Source organism: Erpetoichthys calabaricus, chromosome 6 (genome assembly GCF_900747795.2).
Source record: "Erpetoichthys calabaricus chromosome 6, fErpCal1.3, whole genome shotgun sequence".
In the NCBI taxonomy this organism is placed as follows: domain Eukaryota; kingdom Metazoa; phylum Chordata; class Cladistia; order Polypteriformes; family Polypteridae; genus Erpetoichthys; species Erpetoichthys calabaricus.
In genome coordinates this window covers 150,453,267-150,476,876 of record NC_041399.2, presented here as the reverse complement: position 1 = coordinate 150,476,876, position 23,610 = coordinate 150,453,267, and the positions used below count along the sequence as shown (strand labels likewise).

General features: G+C 38.9%; 1 protein-coding gene across 1 annotated transcript in view; it reads right to left on the bottom strand.

Moving 5' to 3' along the window:
* Window positions 1-23,610, bottom strand: part of gmds (GDP-mannose 4,6-dehydratase) — a 479,963-nt gene that overhangs the window by 340,975 nt on the left and 115,378 nt on the right. The gene's annotated exons all lie outside the window — the stretch shown is intronic.

Below are 23,610 nucleotides of genomic sequence, written 5' to 3'. Positions count from 1 at the left end.
TACAATTGCACGTAAAAGGTTCAAAATACTGGTATAAAGAATGTAGAATTTGTTATACAGCACTATATAAAACTATAGGCTTACAGTAAGTTCACTTTAAGAGGTAATAATGCACTGTACAAATACAACTGACAAAATATATTTTATCAACTAACATAATATTTTTATTAGTGTTACATTGTGTTTCTGGTATTATTCTGTAGGACTTGATTTTATTGTGGGGTTCATCAGTATGACACCATGAATATTATCAAAGTGACATATTTTCCTTTGCCAGCACAGACCTGTGACAAATACCCTTAAGGCACTCCCATTTCTCTGACAACCTATTAGACTCTTATATTGTGTAGTCTGCACACTCTTTATCTTTCTTCCAAAGGGAGCCCTTGCTTACTACTCTGCTCCCAACTTTAAGCTCATCAAACTAGTGGGTGGAAGCTTTAAGGCCTGGCCTATGTTCACCTTCATTTATGGGGTCCTGGATTACAAAGCCTGAGGACTAGTCAGTGTCCTACTGGATACAGGTGCAATAGCAAGAGGATTAAAGTCAGGGCGCATAACTTAAAATGAGTTATGAGTAAATCAGAAAAGTAAATTTGTGTATTCTACTACATTAAAATGAAGAATTTTAGTACATTTTGTTTATCATGGCTGTAGAGTGGAGACATGTTGCATGCCAGAAAGATTTTCATTGTACTCAGTACAGATTTGGCTATTTTGAGAAAGAGCTTCAATAAAACTACCTGTTGATTATGTGCAATTTTACTGTTACAAAAAACTTAGGAAAATAGTAATGAGGAAGAGAAAAGCTCTTTAGATGTGAGTAGTAACAAGTATTCACACCCTTTAATCAGTACTTAGTGGAAGCAACTTTCACAACCTGGAGACTTCTTTGAGTATAACCTACAAGCTTTGCACACCTGGTTTTACAGATTTTCAGTCGTTCTTCTCTGCAGATTCTCTCAAGCTCTGTCAAGTTGAGTTAGAGACCATCCATGGACATCCATTTTCAGGTCTCTCCAGAGGTGTTTTATTGGGTTCAAGTTTAGAATCTGACAGGACAACCCATGGTCATTCACTGAATTGTCCCTAGGCCATTCTTTTGTTGATTTTGCTTTGTGCTTAGGGTCATTGACCTGTAAGAAGGTAAACCTTTAACCCAAAGTGCTCTAGCACAAGTTTTGAACAAGGATATCTCAATACTTTGCTCTATTCAGCTTTCCCTTAACTATGTCTAGTCACCAAGCCTTTGCTTCACAGGAATGGTATTGCATAGGTGATGGGCAGTGCCTGGTTTTCTATAGACAGGATGCCGATCTTAGTTTCATCAAACCACAGAATCTTGCTTCTCATAGTCTGAAAGTCCTTTAGGTGCCTTTTGCAAACTCCAAGCAGGCTTCCATGTGTTCCACTGAGGAGAAACTTCTGTCTGGCCACTCTATCAAAAAGGCCAAAACACTGCAGTGTTGCAGTGATGGTTGTCCTTCTGGACGATTCTCCATTCTACATAGAAGTTCTATAGAGTTCAGCTATAGCGTGAACATCTGGTTCTTAGTTACTTCTTTTACCATGGCCCTGTCTTTCACAATGGCTCGGTTTGGCCAGGTGGCCAATTCTAAGAAGAGTTGTGGTTGTTCTTAAGTTCATCCCTTTAAGAATTATAAAGGCAACTGTTCTCTTGGGAACTTTTAATGCTTCAGAAATGTTTGTAGCCTTCCACAGATCTATGCCTCAACCAATCCCTGCCCTTATGCTCTGCAGGCAGTTCCTTCAATCTCCTGGCTTGGTTTTTGGTCTGATATACACTGTCAGCTGTAGGACCTTATCGACAGGTGTGTGCCTTTCCTAATCATGTCCGATCAACTGAGGTGAACTTCAAACAATGTGTGTAAACATCTTAACAGTGATCAATTGAATGGGATGCATCTTAACCAAATTTCATAGTAAAGGATTTGAATTCTTGTATAAATTAGATTTTTATTTTTAATAAATTTGCTGAATTTTCTAAAATCGTGTTTTCACTTTTTCATTCTGAGTGTGACTTGATGTGGGGGGAAAATTAATTTAAATGATTTTAACACAAAACTGCAAAACAGCAAAATGTGAAAAAGTGAAGGGGCCTGAATACTTTCTGAATCCACCGTACAATATTATATGAATCAACCAAAAGAAAAAGCAACTCAAAGAATTCTCCAAGAAAATATGAAGTGCTCTATCAGTGATTAGCATCACTGCCAATAGAATAAATGTAATATATAAAAGCAAAACTTTACTTATTAAAAAAATACTCAACAGCAAATGTTTTTCCATTCACGTCCACTATAATAGATTGGTTTCAAAGTGCAACTGCTCATGTAAACTGCATTTGGTTTTTCAGAAGCCAAAAAGGATTGTAAGCCCGATGAAAGTGTAATTTACTGTACACCTGACTGATATAAGAGATGGATCACAATTTGTGTAGGCAAAATAATTCCAATCCACATTCTTCCAGGTAACTATTTATTAGCTTTAGAAAAATGTTTAAGGTAAGACAAAACAAGGACTACTCGTCATGTCATAAGTTTCCTTCCTAAACCTCATTCAGATCAAATAATTAATTAGGTTTAACTCTATCATCCTGAGGCCTCCTAACCCACTCCTCATTACATTTTTTTATAACAACTTATAAATTACTGGGTATACAGTACGTGTAATAGTATAAGTTTCTCTTTTGATTATTATATAGTTATTGTGTAGTGTGTGCTATATTCTTATTTACAGCTTGTAATGTTCTGGAGGTATACTATATTGCAAACTAAACTGTGGATCATGCGAAAATACAATTTCCCCTCGGGGATTAATAAAGTGTACCAAATTACAAAAAAATAAATATTCCCTGTACTGTAAAAGAGAGGGTAGGTCCATGCATGACTGTGTGCTACACCCCAATTAAGGACTGATCTATGCCCTCCATTCAGTAAAACTAAGAAAGGCTAAAATCCCAGGAACCCTGATAAAGATTAAACAAGTTAAAAAATGGATGATGGTTTAAGTCAACACTGTACAGAAAAAGTAAGTATGCCATAATACTGAATGTCTGGAAATACAGTAAAAGCTAGGAGGTAATGTGATAGCATCATTTATTACCAATACTTGGTTACTAATTGCTATGTCAATTACAAGGCCAGTCAATCAATCTGAGCTAACATTGCACATGAACAATGGACAAACTATCTCAACATTCTTTTACCATAGGCAAAGGCTGTTCATGCATCGAACTCAAAGAGGACAAATGCAAGAAAGTCAATGTACAGTTAGCATTCATCGCTGCCTCACCAATTTCTGTTTTTTAGACCTAAGCATCTAAAGGCATTAATAATTAAACATTTATCAGTTTACAACATATCATAGTAATTAAGATATGCTGCACAACACAATTTAGAAAATATTTATTCTCAAAATGTAAGTGACAACTTGTGGTAAGTTAAGGGAGTAATTCAGTGTGACACAGTGAGGCAAAGTAGATGATCTGCAGTTTGTTACTCATGTTGAACTCACACAAAACAAATTCATACATGAATTTGGCTTGTACACCTGCCTGCTTTCAAACTATTCAGTTGATTTTGATGAATACTCTTTTGTTCTATCATAGTCTGATATGACTCGTTCTCCACCTACACAGACAAAACAAAAAGTATAAAAGTGCACTCAGGTTGACTCTAATAACTATTAAGGCAAAAACATCAACTTGATCATAACAAAACAAGTATTGTAATGAACAATTATTAGGCAAGCTCAAACAATGATTAGAGATGTCCCTAGCAATTAAAACATCACAAATTCAAACAAGGTAGAAAGATTACTCATCCAAACATTTTTTAAACCCACTACATTGCCTTAGAGATTGAAGAAAACTGGGCAAACTATAACAATGAACAGAGGCAAAAAGCAGAAATAATCCTTGGATACTAAAAAAAAAAATAATACAGCATGCACATGGAGTCAGTCACTTAAATATGAACTCATGGTTCAGATTAATATTTTTAATGAAGTGCTGCAATGCTAAAGTCATTGCACAAAGGTAGATGGGTTAGGTCCCAGGGTCTCATGTATAAATGGTGCGTATGCACAAAATGTTGCGTACTCCCATTTCCACACTCAAATCGCGATGTATAAAACCTAAACTTGGCGTAAAGCCACGCACATTTTCACGCTAGCTCAAACCCTCGTGTATGCAAGTTCTCCGCTCAGTTTTGCAAACTGGCGGCACCCAGCATCAAAGCAGTGCTTTCGTTCCAGCGTGGTTTCTCTTTTGTTTTTAGATCCATATCCCTGATGCGGCTTTATCATATACTGCATACTGAAATTAACAGCATATTATTTATTAGTTTAAGGAATATGATTGTAATTAACCTGTAACAATATAATGGTCCACGGAGTGACCAAACTATTCCAAATACCATAGCTGCTTTAGCGTTGTTATTCTCACTGCACCTTCTTCTTCTTCTTTCAGCTGCTCCCGTTAGGGGTTGCCACAGCATATCATCTTTTTCCATACGACTCTCACTGCACCACTCGGAGTATTTAAATCACTGTATCCGAGTGTGAAATCACAGCTCTACAGGAGCTGATCAGAAAGAGAATTATCGGTATACAGTAATCCCTCACTTATCGCGGGAGATAGGTTCCAAGGCCGACCGCGATAACTGAATTTCCGCGAAGTAGGGACACCATATTATTTAATTATTTAACGTGTATTTGGACGTTTTTAAACCCTCCCTGTATTGTTTACAACCCACCCTTTACTCTATTAATAACAGGGACAACTGCTAAGCAATATGAAATCGGTAGATAAGTTTACACTTACTGTATAGCGAAGTACAGTAATCCCTCCTCCATCGCGGGGGTTGCGTTCCAGAGCCACCCGCGAAGTAGGAAAATCCGCGAAGTAGAAACCATACGTTTATATGGTTATTTTTAGAATGTCATGCTTGGGTCACAGATTTGCGCAGAAACACAGGAGGTTGTAGAGAGACAGGAACGTTATTCAAACACTGCAAACAAACATTTGTCTCTTTTTCAAAAGTTTAAACTGTGCTCCATGACAAGACAGAGATGACAGTTCTGTCTCACAATTAAAAGAATGCAAACATATCTTCCTTTTCAAAGGAGTGCAAAGCAAGCAGTCAAAAAAAAAATCAATAGGGCTTTTAAGTATGCGAAGCACCGCCGGTACAAAGCTGTTGAAGGCGGCAGCTCACACCCCCTCTGTCAGGAGCAGGAAGAGAGAGAGAGAGAGAGAGAGAGAGAGAGATAGCGAGAGACAGATAAAAAAAATCAATACGTGCCCTTTGAGCTTTTAAGTATGCGAAGCTCCGTGCAGCCTGTCCTTCAGGAAGCAGCTGCACACAGCCCCCCTGCTCACACCCCCCTACGTCAGCGCAAGAGAGAGAGAGAGAGAGAGAGAAAGTTAGCTGGATAGCTTTTCAGCCATCTGCCAATAGCGTCCCTTGTATGAAATCAACTGGGCAAACCAACTGAGGAAGCATGTACCAGAAATTAAAAGACCTATTGTCCGCAGAAACCCGCGAAGCAGCGAAAAATCCGCGATATATATTTAAATATGCTTACATATAAAATCCGCGATGGAGTGAAGCCGCGAAAGGCGAAGCGCGATATAGCGAGGGATCACTGTACACGTAGCTATATATGACGCGATGATGGTGATGAATATGCTGCGCAGTAAAAATGATGACGATGAAGGTGATGATGACTTTTACTGCGCAGCCGATGACTGTATTTTACGTCTCTTCAGATGGAAAAGCCATTTCCTGGGGCACCTCCTCCTCGGTTTCCGAAGGTGTATCGTCGTAGTAGTAGTAGTAGTAGTAGGAACTGGCTCTTTTTTGCGAGGCTGCAAAAACATTGTGATCGGCAGTTGCTGCCGCTGCTTCTTTTTCAGGTCGAACAGCAGCTTGTAGGCGGTCATGACGTCGTCGACCTTGTTGCAAAATTGGACCGATCGAACCATATCGTCGTCCCATTCCTGTGACCGCGCTTGCAGATCCTTAGCCAATCTGCAGATCTCGGTGAGCCGTTCCAAAGTCAAGCCAGTTGGGGAGACAACTTCTTCTGTTTCTTGCTGCTCTTCTTCTTCTTCTTCACTCGCCGACTTCGTCAACTCTTCGAGGTCTTCGTCGGTTAGCGGCTGGGAGTGGCAGTCTAGTAGCTCATTGACGTCATCCGTAGTCATGTCTGCAAAGCCCTCACCTCCAAGGATCGCAGCCAACTGCACAGCTTTCTGTACTGCCGAGTGTTGGATTTCGGCAAGTGTAAATCCTTTCTCATCGTAAACAACCTTGGGCCACAACTTCTTCCAGCTGGCGTTAATGGTGGCAGGCTTCATCTCTTGTAATGCCTTCTGGATATTTTGGAGGCACGTAGCAATTGTGTACTGCCGCCAGTATGCCTTCAAGTTGAAATTGTCGTCTTCTTGGGCGGCATCCACGGAAGAAACCAGGTTCGCTAAGGCATTCCTCGTGTATAGGGTCTTGAACGCCCTGATAACCCCCTGATCCATTGGCTGAATTAGTGACGTCGTACTGGGCGGCAGGAACTCCATCTGTACCCCCGAATACGACAGATCAGCAGCGTGACCACCAGCGTTATCCATAATGAGAAGGACTTTGAATGGCATGCCCTTCTCTGCTAGATACACCTTCACTTTCGGGATAAAACACTGGTGGAACCAGTCGGAGGTCAGCATCTTCGTTATCCAGGCTTTTGGATTGTACATCCAATGTACAGAAAGCAGATTCTTGTTTTTGTTTTTTAAAGCCCTTGGGTTTTTAGACTTGTAAATAAACCCTGGCTTTAACAAAAATCCCGCAGTATTGCCACACATCACAAGGGTCACACGATCCTTGTATGCTTTAAAGCCAGAGGCTTTTGCTTCCTCTTTGAACAGTAAAGTTCGCGACGGCATTCTTTTCCAAAACAAGCCCGTCTCATCCATATTAAAAACTTGTTCGGGCCGATATCCACCTTCGGAGATAATCTTCTTGAAAGTTTCATTCACGTAAGTTTCAGCAGCGATCGTGTCTGCCGAAGCAGCCTCACCTTGCAGGGAAACGCTTTTTAGGCCGTAGCGTTTCTGAAACTTTGCAAACCACCCTTTGCTAGCAGAAAATTGCCGTTTCTTACGTGGTGAATCACTGGACGTCCCTGGTTGCGGATCTTCTACATCTTCTTCATCCTCTTCGCGGTCGCCACTGTCGTCTTCTGGTTCCTTAGCGGCAAAGATCTCGCACAGGCTCTTAGCCTTTGTTTGGATAATGCTCGAATCCAAGATTATGTTCTTCTTTCGGCAGTCGGCTATCCATATGGCCAAAGCAGATTCCATACGGACGGTCATTTTATTACGAGCCGTAACCACTCTCTTCGCCGACTTGCGAAAGGTGATGGTAGCCGTCTTCCTAATGTTCGCCTCTTCCTTCTTGATGTAGCGAACGGTGGATTCGTTCACGCCATATTGGCGGGCCACAGCCACGAATGTTCTCCCTTCCTTCAACATATCCAGAAGTTTCACCTTCTCAGCGATCGTCATCATTCTTCGTTGTCATTTAGGCTCAGCACCAGCCTTGGAAGAAGGAGCACGTTTGGGAGCCATTGCAGGGGGTGAAAATTGAAGCAAAGTTCAACACAAAGAATCCACAAAAAAATCACACACAGCACAGTGTAAAGTAAACCGCTCGGCGAGAAAGCTTGAAGTTAAATGACAAGGGGAGATACTGTGGGATCTAGGCATCAGTCAAAGCACCAATCACAGGCCCGATTACAAAGCGGGAAGCTGTGATTTGTCGTCTCCCTCCCATGTAACAAATCACAGCCCGAGTTACAACTCACTTAGTCACCGAACTTGTTTTGTTGTTCTTAGACTAGGAAATACTACTACTATATTTAAAACCTGCGAAGTCATGAATCCGCGAAAAGTGAACCGCGAAGTAGCGAGGGATTACTGTACAGCATCTAGCACACGCTGAATCAGGCCATGCTGCCTATTTTAACTGCTCCATACGGCAAACACTTCAGAGCCTTTCCTGTACTGACCTCGAAGTTCAGAAACAGTTTCATCCCAAGAACTATAAACACAATCAATCAGTCCATCAAGTGCTCCTTGTAGAACCGTTTGCACTTACTGTATAAGTACAATTACCTCACTGTAATCTTGCGATACAGTTATAATATTGCACAACCTGCACCACTTTATAAAGCTCGTATTTACATATGATAAGGATATAATTTTTAAGATGAAATGCAGCAAAATATGTTTATTACATTATAAAGATAAAATGTTAACATCATTTAAATAGCCTATATTTTTCATAATTAAACATGTGAGGACAAGGTGTTGCAGCGCTAGCAAGGAGCTGGCGCCCCGTTCAGGGATTGTTCCTGTCTTGCTCTGTATTCTTGCTGGGGCTGGTGCGACACTGGAAGGATAGATGGATAGAATAATTAAACATTGTGACGGATGGCCAGGGCCCATGCCTGGCCGGGACGTCCTTCACCACATCTGCCAGGGGGACATGGGTGAGAAGCCCAGTATCTCCCCCTGGACGCTAGATGGCAGCCTCCCTGGGTTGCAGCGGTTCCTCTGACTCCCCCAGGGCTTCATGGGGGTTGGAATTCTGTGCAGTTTTGTGGGGTTCAGTAGGCACTGCCAGGGGGTATTGCAGCAGGAGCTGCTGACCCTTTTGGGCACTGGTTTTGCCTTACCTGGAAGTGCAGGCGGATGTTGCCAATCAATCACCTGGAGCACTTCGGGTTACCCGATAAAAGGAAGCCAGCAACCACCACTCATTGTCCAGAGTCGGGTGGAAGGAGGACAAAGCTGTGGAGGAGTGGTGGAAGAAGAGAGTGTTTTTGTGGTGTAGTTTCAGTGCTTGGGACTGTGTTGTGGCTGGAGGGATTACGGGGAAGACGTACACTCCAGCTGAAGAAAAATAAAAGTCTTTTTATTTTATACGTGCCTCCCATCTCAAGTCTGTGCCGGGTCAGGCACAATATAGCTCCTTTCTTACAACATGTACTATGAAGATATTTCAATGTTCCTTAAAAGTTTTGAAGAATCAGAGTTCTAAGCTTACAGATGGCTTAACGTCCATTACTGAGCTGATTGTGTGGCGATTGGGTACTTGGAGAAAGAAAAGGAAGGACAGGAATTGAGGGTTAGTACGTTTGAAAGAGACAGTACTGCTGCAATAAATTATTTAATCGAAGGTCGCACACAGCACAGGAAGCATCTTGCCTCGGGAGGCAGGAACAATCTGTGGATGGTGCGCCAGCTCATCACTATTACTGTGTCACCATGTTTCCATGTTTAAAAACATGCTTTAACTCCTATCATCATGAAAATGATATCAAGTATACATCTCAGTATTTAAATAATTCAGAGAACTGTAATATCACGAATGTAATGGATTCTGTGTTCTGTCGGAGGAAGAGAAGGCCCATTTAAGAAGCACGTAGTGATTCACACACATAGAGCACATAGAAGAACATACACAAAACAAAGCATTTAACGTGCAATTTTAGTTATGATGGGATTTAAAAAACTTGCAAATTAAATTATTTTAAGATGAAGTTTATGATGTTCTACTTTAATGACAAAATAAACTACGTTATTAAAGTGGAAATTTCGAGATTAAAGTTGACATTTCAAGCTTTCTTCCCCACTGTGCCCTATTTTTTTTTTCTTCTCTTTCTCTATGTCACTCGATCAACTAGTGCTGGGCGGTATACCGGTTCATACCGAAAACCATTTTTTATTTTTTTTATGATATGGATTTTTCTTATACCGCAACACCGGTTTAAATTGCCTAAACGACGTTCGGAACATGGCGCAGTTTTTCACTGCTACACCGCTAAACACAGATTTGTTGCACTAGGGCTCTTTTTCACTGCTACACCACCAAATAGTGGGCGGTAGCATAGGTATATGGAGGACTATTTCGGACAACATTAAATAAATAAATAAATAAATGCGCAAATAAATTAAAGTTCTGTGAAATGTGAAAAATGGACAGAGAGCATTCCGAAACTGAAGCCGACGATAAAGTTGAACATGAACAACAGAAGAACTTTTGCCGAAAAAAAGGAGTCACGTCCGTCGCCTGGAGATACTTTAGTTTTAAAAGGTCAGATGTGTAAATACTGTTTCTATACTACTGGATAATACTGCATGCCAAGTTGTACTTGTTTTTGTACTTGCTAGTGTATGTTTTGCTTGAATTCATCCTGCAATGTGCTGGCGACTCGTTCAGAGATGGGCACAACTCTGAATGGATGGCATAATTAAACATGTATGACAAAGATATTTTTAAAGTTCTGAACACTCCGTCGGCTAAGTTAATAACTAGTTTTAATTTCACAAAGACGTTTATCGTGTATTGATTGGTAATGTGAAGAAAGAAAAAGGAAAGATAGGAACTAGGGTTTTGGTAGAGAGCAGGAATATCATGAAGTGAATGGATTCTGTGCGGTGATTGCTGCAGGCGCCTGCTCTTAGTGCGGAGGAAGTCATTTTAAGAAGCGTAGTGATTAACGATTGGGTCGGGGAACACTTAACACAAAGTATTTGATGTGCTGCATTAACTTATGACGGGGTTTGAGAAAATCTAGTAAATTAAACATTGATTTTAGGATGAAGTTTAGTTTACAACATTCTACTTTAATTATAAAATAAACTATGAGAATAAAGTGGAAATGTCGACTTTAATCTTGACATAAACGTCAACCTTAGAGTGGAAATGTCAAGAATAAAGTCAACATGCCGAATTTATTCTCGACATATAGTTTGGTTTTTTTTTCCGTGTCCATATTTTTTTTTCTTCACAGTGGCCCTAATGCGCTTCCATAGGGCTATACCACAAACAGCATTATAAATGCAAGTTGCAGTTTTATTATTTATGTATATAGCTTAGCTTGAAGCAAGGTCCATATTAATGCAGTTTGCCTAAATGATGGTACAGTTGGTAAGATGTCATCACCAAGTTGCACTTGTTTTATTTTATTTTAATTTGGTGAATACTGTGTAATGCACCTGGGCTTGAAGCCTTGAAGTAATGGTGCAACTATCAGTAATACTAGGGGTGGGCGGTATGACCAAAATTCTATATCACGGTATTTTTCTAAATTATCCCGGTTTCACGGTATTGGACGGTATTTTTTTCCCCATGCATGAGTGGATGTTAACCACATTTTCCACTGCAATTACTGCAGTAGACTGGCTAAGAATAACCTGTTAGACTGTTATGAGAATTGTACATTGTATAAAAAAACATTTTAATGTGCACACAAGTATTAATACAGGTTTGCATGGCCCCATAAAGTGATAGTTTTCAAGGGGGTGACACTAATGAAGAGAAGGAATCACATTGCATGACAGTTGCAGTCAAAATATAGAACCTTTTTATTGAACAAATTTTGCAAAAACTTAAACTATGATTTTGACAACATATTTTCAACCATCCAAAGAGGCATTTAGACTTAGTAAAATATCCAGAGGTGCTTGTCAAAACTTGTATTGTACTGAACATGTCTTAGAAAAGTAATAAATAGTAAATATTTTTTGTGAACCAACTACACTTTGTTAATGTTAACTATCTCTGTCTACTGACACGTTAAAGTGACTTTTTCAACAACTTTACCATCAATAAACTGCATAATATTTAAACTAATAAATAATAACAATAAAATAAATAATAGTATTATTACTGATAGCTGCACTATTACTTCAAGACTTCAAGCCCATGTGCATTACACAGTATTCACCAAAATAAAATAAAATAAAATAAAAGAAGTACAACTTTGTGATGACATCCTTACCAACTGTACCATCATTTAGGCAAACTGCATTAATATGGACCTTGCTTCAAGCTAAGCTATATACATAAATAAAATAACTGCAACTTGCATTTACTGTATAATGCTATTTGTGGTATAGCCCTACGGAAGTGCATTAGGGCCATGGTGAAGAAAAAAATACAGTAAAGAGGGAAGAAAAAAAACAAACTACCGGTATATGTCAAGAATAAAGTCAACATGCTGACTTTATTCTCGACATTTCCACTTTAATTTTGACGCTTATGTCAAGATTAAAGTCAACATTTCCACTTTATTTTCATAGTTTACTTCATAATTAAAATAGAATGTCATAAACTAAACTTCATCCTAAAATCAATGTTTAATTTACTTGATTTTCTCAAACCCCGTCATAAGTTAATGCAGCACATTAAATGCTTTGTGTTGTGTTCCCCGACCCAGTTGTTAATCACTATGCTTCTTAAACTGACTTCCTATGCACTAAGAGGAGGCAGCAATCACCGCACAGAATCCATTCATTTCATGGTATTCCTGCTCTCTAAAAATTTAGAATGCTAAGATAAAAACTTGATATCATTTTCATGATGAAATGCATTAAAGCAAGTATTAAACAAGCACGGTAGTGAGGCAGTAGTGCTGCTCCCTGGCAGTAAGGGGTCCCCAGGTGTAAGTTCAGTGTAGAGACCTTTATGGCAGGTGTGACGAGGCTCCAAAAAACTGGATGTATGAATGGGTATCGCACAGGTTTAACTTAAATATTGTGTAAATGTTGGGTTTGTGATCTGGTGGTCGGAGACACGAACACAGAATTCAATGCATGTTCTTCTGAGCGGGCTTTCTTTATTGCACGCGTGCTGTCTCTATCTGACGTAACAAAACCCCAGTTCCTATCCGTCCTTTTTCTTTCTCCACATAACCAATCACCACACGACAAAACGTCTTTGTGAAATTAAAACTAGTTATAAACTTAGCCCACGGAGTGTTCAGAACTTTAAAAATATCTTCGTTATACATGTTTAATTATGCCATCAATTCAGAGTTGCACCCATCGAAGGATGAATACAAGCAAAACATACACTAGCAGGGTCAATATAGCACAACAAAACCCCACATCCTACATGACTTTGGAAGGAAACTGAAGCGCCGAGTAAACCCACCAGAAAAACATGCAAATGCAAGGCAGGCACGCCGCCGTGCCCCCATATGATTAATGCATGCTTTAATGCATTTCACCATGAAAATTATATCAAGTATTTATCTTAGCATTCTAAATGTTCAGAGAGCAGGAAGATCATGAAGTGAATGTATTCTGTGCGGCGATTGCTGCCGGCGCCTCCTCTTAGTGCAAGAAGAAGTCAGTCGTCACACTATTACACAGTACCCAGGTACATTACACTGTATTGAAAACAAATAAAACAAGTACAACTTGGCTTGCAGTATTATCCAGTAGTATAGAAACAGTATTTACACATCTGACCTTTTAAAACTAAAGTATCTCCAGGCTCTCTGTCCATTTTCACCACGCAACATTCCTATGCTAACGCCCACTATTTGGTGGTGTAGCAGTGAAAAAGAGCCCTAGTGCAACAAATCTGTGTTTAGCGGTGTAGCAGTGAAAAAGGTCCCCACTTGAACAGTTTCCCGCTGCGCCACGTTCCGAACGTCGTTTAGGCAATTTAAACCGGTGTTGCGGTATAAGAAAAATCCATATCATAAAAAAAATAAAAAACGGTTTTCGGTATGAACCGGTATACCGCCCAACACTAAGTAATACTATTATGTATTTTATTGTTATTATTTATTAGTTTAAATATTATGCAGTTTAATGATGGTAAAATTGTTTAAAAAGTCACTTTAACGTGTCAGTGGACAGAGATTGTTAACATTAACAGAAAGTGTAGTTGGTTTACAAAAAATATTTACTATTTATTCCTTTTCTAAGACGTGTTCAGTGCAATCCAACTTTTGACAAACACCTCTGGATATTTTACTAAGTCTAAATGCCTCTTTGGATGGTTGAAAATATGTTGTCAAAATCATAGTTTAAGCTTTTGCAAAATTTGTTCAATTAAAAGGTTCTATATTTTGACTGCATCTGTCATGCAATGTGATTCCTTCTCTTTAGTGCCACCCCCTTGAAAACTATCACTTTATGGGGCCATGCAAACCTGGATTAATACTTGTGTGCACATTAAAATGTCTTTTTGTACAATGTACAATTCTCATAACAGTCGAATAGGTTATTCTTAGCCAGTCTACTGTAGTAATTGCAGTGGAAAATGTGGTTAACATCCACTCATGCATGGGGAAAAAAATACCATCTAATACCGTGAAACCGGCAGAATTTAGAAAAATACCGTGATATAGAATTTTGGTCATACCGCCCACCTCTACGATCAACTTACTTTTGTTATTTATACCACTGTTTAAACCAACAAATAGTACGTTTTTCCTTGTCTCCACTTGGTATTTGCTGAAATTCTTCTATTTTCCCCCATGCTTTTGCCATTGCCTTTTCACAGAACGCTGAGCATAAGGGCTATTTATATTGATTTGCATATTCAAAGAGGCGTAATTCTGGGAGGAGTTGGGGAGTGGCAGCATGCGCATGCACGTGCGCTACTTTCTATGCTGATTGGGATTTATGGAGCGGAAGAACATTGAAGTTGGCATACGCACAGATTTATGCATCTGGATTTTTTTGTGCATATGAACATTTCTGCTTTTGTCCATACACATATCCTGCAAAAGTGAATTTCCATGTGTGAGACAGTGTACCCTGTGCAAGGTGATGATCCCACAGTGTTAGGATAGTCACCTATGATCCTATTTTATATTAAATGGGTACATACCATGGATGGATGGAATTCAAAAATAATATTAAGTTTTCATTCAATCATACCCATCAAAACTATGTTAATATTTACTGAAATACTGGTGCATTTCCAGTTCATTTCACTTAGACTTGAACAAAATATTTATAGTAAATCACACCTTAAGACACTGGCATCTGGGCTAAAAACACAACCTGGATTTGGATTTATGAAACTCCACAGATTTGTAATCCTTCTTCAAAAAAGGGTGTAGATGGTGCTGATTTCAATATGTTTTTGTTTTCTTCAACCACACTGCTAACCACAGCACTGGCCTATTACTAAGAAAACGACTAAGTCAGAATGTCAGTAGGACTGAAGAAGCTTAACAAACTTAAACCCAGGCAGGCAGGTAGATAGACAAACAAAATGAAGTTGTAATTATTGAGAACAGCAAGAAATCACAGAAGGTAAGACATACCTTACTTCTGAAATTTAGGTAAATGTTAAAAAGAGCTACTACTACCTCAACAGCAAAACAAAAATACATCATAGGTATTTTTTAAATATAGATGTTTTAGCAATAACAACTAAATAATGGAACTGAAAAATACCACCAATCAGTTCAGAAAATCTAAAGTTATTAAAGACCACGGGTCTCAATTATAAAACTCTAAGTATTTTGAGCATGAAAATATGTATAGTCCAAAAACAAAACTGCATGCACAAAAAAATTCCAATTTATAAAACTTGACGTATGCACATTTGTATGAAATTTACCATTTATAAATCACAATACAATCATCTTGTAAATGTAAATATGTGAACGGCCCTCAAAACCTGCCTGATTGCCACCCTAAAACAACCATATATGGACTACGCTAATCAGCCATTAAATCGTGATGCTGCAGAGCTTCACTGGATGGACAGCACCACATGGTTTTGAGGAGTCCTATGGTGCATTGAATTAACTCTCCTCTTTGCTGTGGGGAGGCCTGACCGCATACACTACAGGGAACTTCAAGGGGCACTCTATTGCTGTGTTCCAACGAAAGATCAGGGTTACCATTATCAGTTGATAGTGCCCAAGACATATGTGCACAAGTTCCTACAGTATTACCATGATAGCCCGATCAGTGGTCACCTTAGACGTACGAAGACTCTTTAAAATCCTGGAGGTGGCATGGTGGCCGATGATGCACAAAGACGTCTGGTCCCATGTCCAGACTTGTAGCACCTGTCAGTGATACAAAACCCCACTTGGTCTCCCCTCGGGACAGCTTCAGCCAGTAACCATCACTACCCCGGGGAAGAGCCTAGGCGTGGACCTAATGGGACCATTTCCTGCCAGTAAGGACCAGAAGACCTACTGATGGTGGTTGTGGACTATTTTACCCGATGGGTGAAGCTATTCCCTATGGCTAATGCCACAGCCAAGAAGATATGTTCCAACCTGAAGGATGAGATCTTTACCCGATGGGGGGTGCCGAAGAACATCATCACGTTCCGGGGCCCAAAGTTTACCGGCTCAGAGGCCGAAGAATTTTGGAAACAATGCAGGGTGGTTCACCGGAAGACAACAGCGTACCATCCCCAATCTAATCGCACTGTGCGGGTGAACCAGACCCTGAAGACAATGATAGCATCCTTCACCGGAGACCACCATCAGGATTGGACAAAGTGGCTGCCTGTGCTACGATTCGCATTGAACATGGCGGTGCACGAGGTTACAGGTGAAACCCCTGCATTGTTAGCTTTAGGCAGACAACTAAATGGTCCACTGGAAAGAATAATTGATCACAATCCACCCAAACCAGACACATCAATACATGATCACTTACAAACTTTACAACAAATCACACAACAGATAAAGGAGAGGATGGTGAGGTCCCAGTCCAGACAGTCTCAATTGTACAACTAGAGACATAAGCTTGTACAATTCTCAGTTGGGGAGAAAGTCTGGATCAGGACTCATCCCCTCTCCAAAGCATCAGATAAGTGAATGGCTAAACTGGTTCCGAAGTGGTTCGGCCCGGCAACTGTGGTCCAACGGAAGGGTCCAGTGACCTACGCTGTAGAGTGGGGATTGCCAGGGACTAAGAAAGTAGACACAGTGAACATCGCAAACCTCAAGCCTTGGCTCGGCCGTACACCACGGCCTGTGGGTGGGGATTGTAGCAGTGCTACTATTAGTTAAAAATGCATCTCCCAGCAGTCCCTGCTGGGGCTGTTGGGGGTCAAAGGTGGTCTGTGGGGTTTAAAAGGAGGGCAGGTATCCAAGGGAAAAAAAAAAGTGTTTTTTGTTGTTGTATTTTGTGTTTCGTTTACCAGTCAGACTGCCTTCTGTTAATTAAGCCATATTTAGTCGTTGTGTCCTGGATTGTATTCGTTGTTGGGGTCTGGATCGTCTTCTGTCTACCTGTATGCTGAGGACTGAGTGTGGATTCATGGCTTTCCCGCAAGAATAGGAGCGCTCCTGAACCATCCATCCGTCTTCACCCTTAAAGTGTCTACCGGTAGGACTGTTTTTTCATTCCCTTTCAACATACAGATCTCTGGACTTTCTCTCGTCATCTCTCATTACATCCGGTGTGGTATTCCATGGACTTTGCTGTGTGGAGTTGTGTTTTTGAGTTTAATGTAATATCGCCGTAGGGGTACTGGGGTGGTATTATTGTTTTCATTTATATTATTTATTTTATTATATTCTTTAATTGTTATTAGTTCCCAGTGTGCTTTATTTTGTCCCTGTTTGTGAGTGTGTGCTGGTCGGGCCAAGGCTGGGAGTGTCCCTGGGATCCTCTGTTAAAATAAATAAATCACCGTCATCTTGACGTTGTGAATCTTAGCGGCACCAGACCGCTACAACTTGTAATATATATTTTAAATATATAGTGTTCACATCTCAATTATTGGCTTAGATGATGGCCCTAGAAGACCTTAAGGTGACTAAGAAGAAGAAAATGTGTGCTTTTACCACAAGAAAATTGTCCATCAAGTGTCAACATTTACCAACACAGCATGCAGGGATCAGATCATGCTTATTTTAATCTTTTTCCAGCAAGGCAAATTCTTTTCCCTTGCATGGCTTAGACGATGGCCCTAGAAGACCTTAAGGTAGCTAAGATGAAGAAAACGTGTGCTTTTACCACAACATTGTCCATCAAGTATCAGCATTTAGCAACACAGAATGCAGGGATCAGATCATGATTATTTTAATCTTTTCCTGGCAAGGAAAATGCCTTTCCTTTCATAACTGAGAATGTGCTATACTATAGCAAAGAAACAAAACAGAGAATTAAAAAGAACACATTTTCAATGTGATAAAAAATAGCACATAAATGCAAGACCCTGATTAGAGGTTTGGCCGTCTGGACAAACTAAAACCAGACTAGCCAGATCCCAAATGCAATTACATTTCAGCTGTGCAATCAAGGAGACAGGCTGCTCTGCAGCTCCAGTCTATAGAAGCTGGGAACAAATTGGAATGGTTTGTACAGACTGCATCCTGGCTCTATAAGACACGTTCCAGAAGTTCATTCTCTTTGCTGACCGCAGCCAAGGCAACACAGGAAAGGAATGTCAGACAGACACAGTCCCTCTATTAGAGTGACAAGTCCATGTATCAACACAGTGTGACTGTACTGGAGTAATTGCTACCGATTTGTATCCAGCCCACCTGAGAAATCCATAATCTAGGACCTCTATTAAACATTGCCTGTCAGTAGTAAAAATAGAAAAAATATATGTTTTACAGTCTAGACACTCAATTTAAATAACAGAAATTTGACCTCAGTATCCATTAAATAATACACAGTCCAGAGAGGCCTTATCAGACCTTTTGGGGACTGAAACAATATTTTATTCATTAAACTAGAGAAGTAAATAAGGGCTGACTGTTTAGTCTCATTTCCAAGTATGCAATGAATAGTGTTAGAACTGCAGAATGGTGCCATGTGAGATTTCCTGTCTTTGTAGCTTTTCCACCTGAAAATACAGTCATTCAGCCTTACTGTAGCACATATTTACAAGCTAAAACATCTTACATTCACATTTTTGTTTTGCTCACATTATGCAATATGTAGTAGACTTTTTATCAGATGTATAACATCCATGCAAATAAGAACAAACATTATACTAATCATTAGGACACTTTTAAACAGTGAGCATTTTATATCTTTTTGTTATTTATTTATGAGCTGTTACCATAAGAAGGTACACAGTAATTACTGAAAACTACAGCAAACTGCACTTCATTCAGAGTTGTTACTACCTTGTAGCTAATGCTTTACAGATTATGTCAAGCCCCTAACACCCTGAACTAGATTAAGGGAGTTTTTTTAATGGATTGTTTGATACTAGGCTATTTCTAGCTTTCCCACTAATCAGTTCTGATCAGCTGCGACTTTGCATCAAGTAGGTTTAGGAAATTAATTGATGGATAAGATACAGCAAACTTAAAATACCGCATACTCCTCCTTAATCATTTTCCAAATATGAATCATCTTCAGGTAGAGACACTCCCAAACAAAGGCCATACCAATTCAATTTCAATGTCAAACTAAGCAGATTCTTGTCCATTTTTCAACTACTTGCAAACCAGTTAGAAGAGTTGCATTTTACATCTTATCTTGTGAAACTGCTTTTTCTGGTGAGGGTCATGGTGGCATAAAGAGCAGGAAAAGATATACACAACTAAAATTTTAATTAGATTGTAAGGAATTCCATAACTAGTAATGCATTTGAAGTTTACCATACCTAATAAACTTTGCATTTTAATAAAATTCTGTACTAAATGATTGGCTTTTCTCTTTCAATAGTCTTAAGGCTTTGGTATCTATACAAGGATAGGTGCTCCAAGTACAACATTTCCCCTAAATGGGAGAATCACAGATTGATTTTAAGAAAGGCACTGTATATTCACATGCTGATGAGCATCATAATACTAAAGTATCAAGTCAAAAAGGCAGTGTGTTAACAATGCAGGACAACAAGATCTGGGAATTTTCAATCAAATTTGACCAATTTAGCATCATTAAAACTAATATAAACTGCTCCAATAAAAAAAGTTGTTTTTTTTTTTAGGAGACTCTCAATTTAGGTCATTACCACACCACCACAGCTGGGGGTTGTTCTGTTTAGGACGTGCCCCGTCTCTTGGAATGTTTGAGGACTGGGACTCTGTGAAGTGTGTTGTAGCCTTTGCCTGGGGAGGCAAAATGGGGGTGAGTTGGGGAGGAGAAAGACAGCAACTTCAAAATGTATCATTTTTAGTCCCAGAACTGTAAGTGCCAACATAACAATAAGTTTCTTAGTCATAATATTTGGCAATAATATGAAATCAAGGTTAAAGGTAATTTATGAAACAAGACACTGCTTTTCTTAAGATTACAAAATGTCCTCAAAAGTTCAGAAACAGTATCTCTGTGATCATGCAGTGAATTTTGTAAGCTGGAACGTCAAAGGTTTCAATCACGATCTAAAGAGCAATAAAATGTATTCTATCTCCTAACAGGCCTAAATGCTAAGATAGCATTTTTCCAGGAGACGCACTTAATAAGTAAGGATTAATTCTGATTGCAAAGAAATTGGGTTGGTCAAATGTTTAACTCCAGCTATACAAAGAAAACCAGAGATTTGGGAATCTTAATACATAAAACAATCTCAGTTGAAGCATCAGATGTAGTATCTGATCCTGAATAAGCACTCATAAAATTATAATAGCTGGAGACTTAATTGTGTCATCTATCCAGGCTAGAACAGATCATCAACTACAGTGGCGATAACCATCTAATACCATAAAGATAATCACACAATTTGTTATGGATCATAACTTATCAGACCCACAAAAATTCTTAAATCCAAACTCAAGAGAATATTCCTTTTTCTCACCAGTACATCATATGACTCAAGAATTGATTATTTCTTTATCGATAAAAATTTTTTGCCCACTATCAAATAGTGTAAGTACGACGCTATTTCAAACTTTGATCATGCCCCACCGATCTTGGAGCTTGAATCACCATACTCTACACGCTCATTTCGTAGCTGGTACCTTAACCCCCTGTAATTAGCAGATGACAGCTTTACAGAATTCACCTCCAAACAAATATATTACTTTTTAGACACAAATGCATCCTAAGCGGTCTGTGCTGGAATACTCCGGTAAACTCTGAAGGTGTTTTAAAGAGGACACACTATTAGCGAAACTTCCAGAATAATTAAATAATCTGCCCAATCTTCAAAAGACAATTTATATGAAAAGACATGTTCCACAATCAGAATTTAACCTATTGACAACAAAAGAAATGGAACAGCTCATCTTTAAATCATGACATCATTACTATGAACAATGAGAGAATGCAAAGAAGATCTTAGCTGAACAAATCCACAAGCAGAAAGTCTGCAATGCAATAACATAAATTACCAATGCAGATGGAGATAAAATCAGTGATCATAAAACATAACACATTTTGGGAGTACTATAAGTCCTTATATTCTACTCCGTTTAAAGGACATAAGACACAATCTGAGTAGTTCCATTGAACTCTCTAGCACAGAATACTAGACTGGACATATCCTATTTTATCTGAACAGTTTAAATATCTAGGGGTAAACATCACAAGTAAATATAAAGATCTTTTTTTAACACAATTTAGCTATCAGTATGGAAAAAACAAAATACGAACAGATGGTCTACCCTCCATCTCACATTAGCAGAAAAAATCAATACTGCCAAGATGAACATCCTTCCCAATCTTCCTTCCTTGGCACAACCTAACTTTCAGTTTTATTACTGGGTGGTAAATACATAACCTAAAAAGTCCTGGAAATAGGCACAAACTGATGTACATACAAGATCAGGATGTTACTGTCAGTAGGCTTTGTGCCTTAGGAACCAAGTTAACTGAACTATTCTACAACATTTCAATAATTATTTACTGCTCTGATGCTGATCTTTCTGATCATAAAATAGGCCATTACGATAGCAATTGACGAGAAGAATTCATAATTAATTGCAGAATTACAGTATATAAGTGTCATCTAGAGTGCCACTTTCTCTTGCATGATTTGGTTCAAAAACAAATCAGCACATTGTCATCTAATAACATGCTTAAGTTTCGAGTTTGGTATTTTTTCCATTCAGCCATTACAGCTCTAGACTGTCCTCAAGAAACTGTGACACACAGACACAAACACAAATGGACAGACACACACCCATCATCGAGATATTGATGTTTTCAGTATCAGGGGACCCTAAAACGTCGAGATCCGTCGAAAACCAAAGATCAAAATTTTTCACAAATCTAAAGCTTTTGCTCCTCCCTCACAGAAGATAGGTTATGGTGGTGGAGTGCACAAAGAAACAGGCCTGCTCTGCAATACTGTAGAAATAAAATCTTGCTATACGTCTCTATATGTCCTGCTTTCTGCCCCAGTCAATGTACCAATAATTCAATTGTCCATCAATCACTCAGAATATGGAACCAATGCAGGATGCACTTCAAGGCAAAGAAGCTGTTATCTGTTGCACCACTACATGATAATCACCTTTTTCAACTCTCTCAAACCTACATAGTATTTAATCTTTGGAAATCATCCGGGATTAAAACACTTGTACTGAACTGCATATACATAATGTTTTTGCATCTTATGAAGAATTACAATTCAAATTTAATCTCCCAGCATCACAATTTTTCCACTACTTTTAAATCAGATATTTTGCTAAAAAGAATATACCCAATTTTCCACACCTCCCAAGCATTTCTATCACAGAAGAAATACTGATTAGTCTTGAAGACTCAGACAGCAACTCAACAACATATAAAACATCTTAAAGTCTCCACCTTTTAAAGTTCCTATGGAACAGTGGGGAAAGGACCTTTCACTTAATATCTCACAGAAATAATTAACGGCAGCCATGCATAGAGTACACTCTAGACTGTCATTCAACTTAAAGTTATTTAATTACTCACATTTATCTCATTTAAAATTGTCCAAAATATATTCAGGGCAAGATCCAACCTGCAAATGTTGCAATCTAGCTCCATCTTCTCTGGGCCACATGTTTTGGGAGTGCACCAAATTAACATAATTTTGGACAAAAATCTTGAATGCCTTTCAGAGACTTGGTATCACAATAACTCTAAACTTATTAACTGCTGTGTTTGGTGTACTGCTAGATGGGCTTAAAGGAAAATGTCAATCTATTTGCCTATACCATACTACTAGCAGGTAAACTTATCCTACTTAACTGGATGAATCCCAACCCACAAAGTTAGTGGATAATTGATGTTCTGCACTATTTTAAATTAGAAAAAAAATCAAAATCTCACTTGGAGGATCTTCCAAAACCTTTTTTAAAATAACAAGATCTAATTTATAAAAATTTTAGAATAAGCATTTATATTGGGGAAAAAAAAAAATTATTTCTGCCTATGCTGTTGGCTCTCCGCTCTTTCTCGTGTTTAGGTTGCATTCTTTTTGTTACGTTTAACTTGATTGTATGAATTGTTTTTTTTTTGTGTATAAGTTTGACTTGATTGTATGGAATGTTATTTTCCTTCAATAAAATTTTAAAAAATAAAAGAAAAAACAAAGAAGACCGAAGAAGGAGAAGAAGAGGATGCATGTCTGGAGGCAGGGGGAAAAGAGGAAGGTAAAGAGAGTGAAAGTGAGGGTAGGAACTTTGAATGCTGGCAGTATGACTGGTAAGGGGATGAGTGTTAGTGAATATTATGGAGAGAAGGAAGGTTGATATATTGTGCGTGCAAGAGACCAGATGGAAGGGGAGTAAGGTCAGGTATATTAGAGGTGGGTTCAAATTGTTCTATTATGGTGAGGAAAGTAGGAGAAATGGGGTAGGGGTTATCCTGAACAAACAGTATGTCAAGAATGTTTTGGAGGTGAAAAGAGAGTCGGACACAGTGAT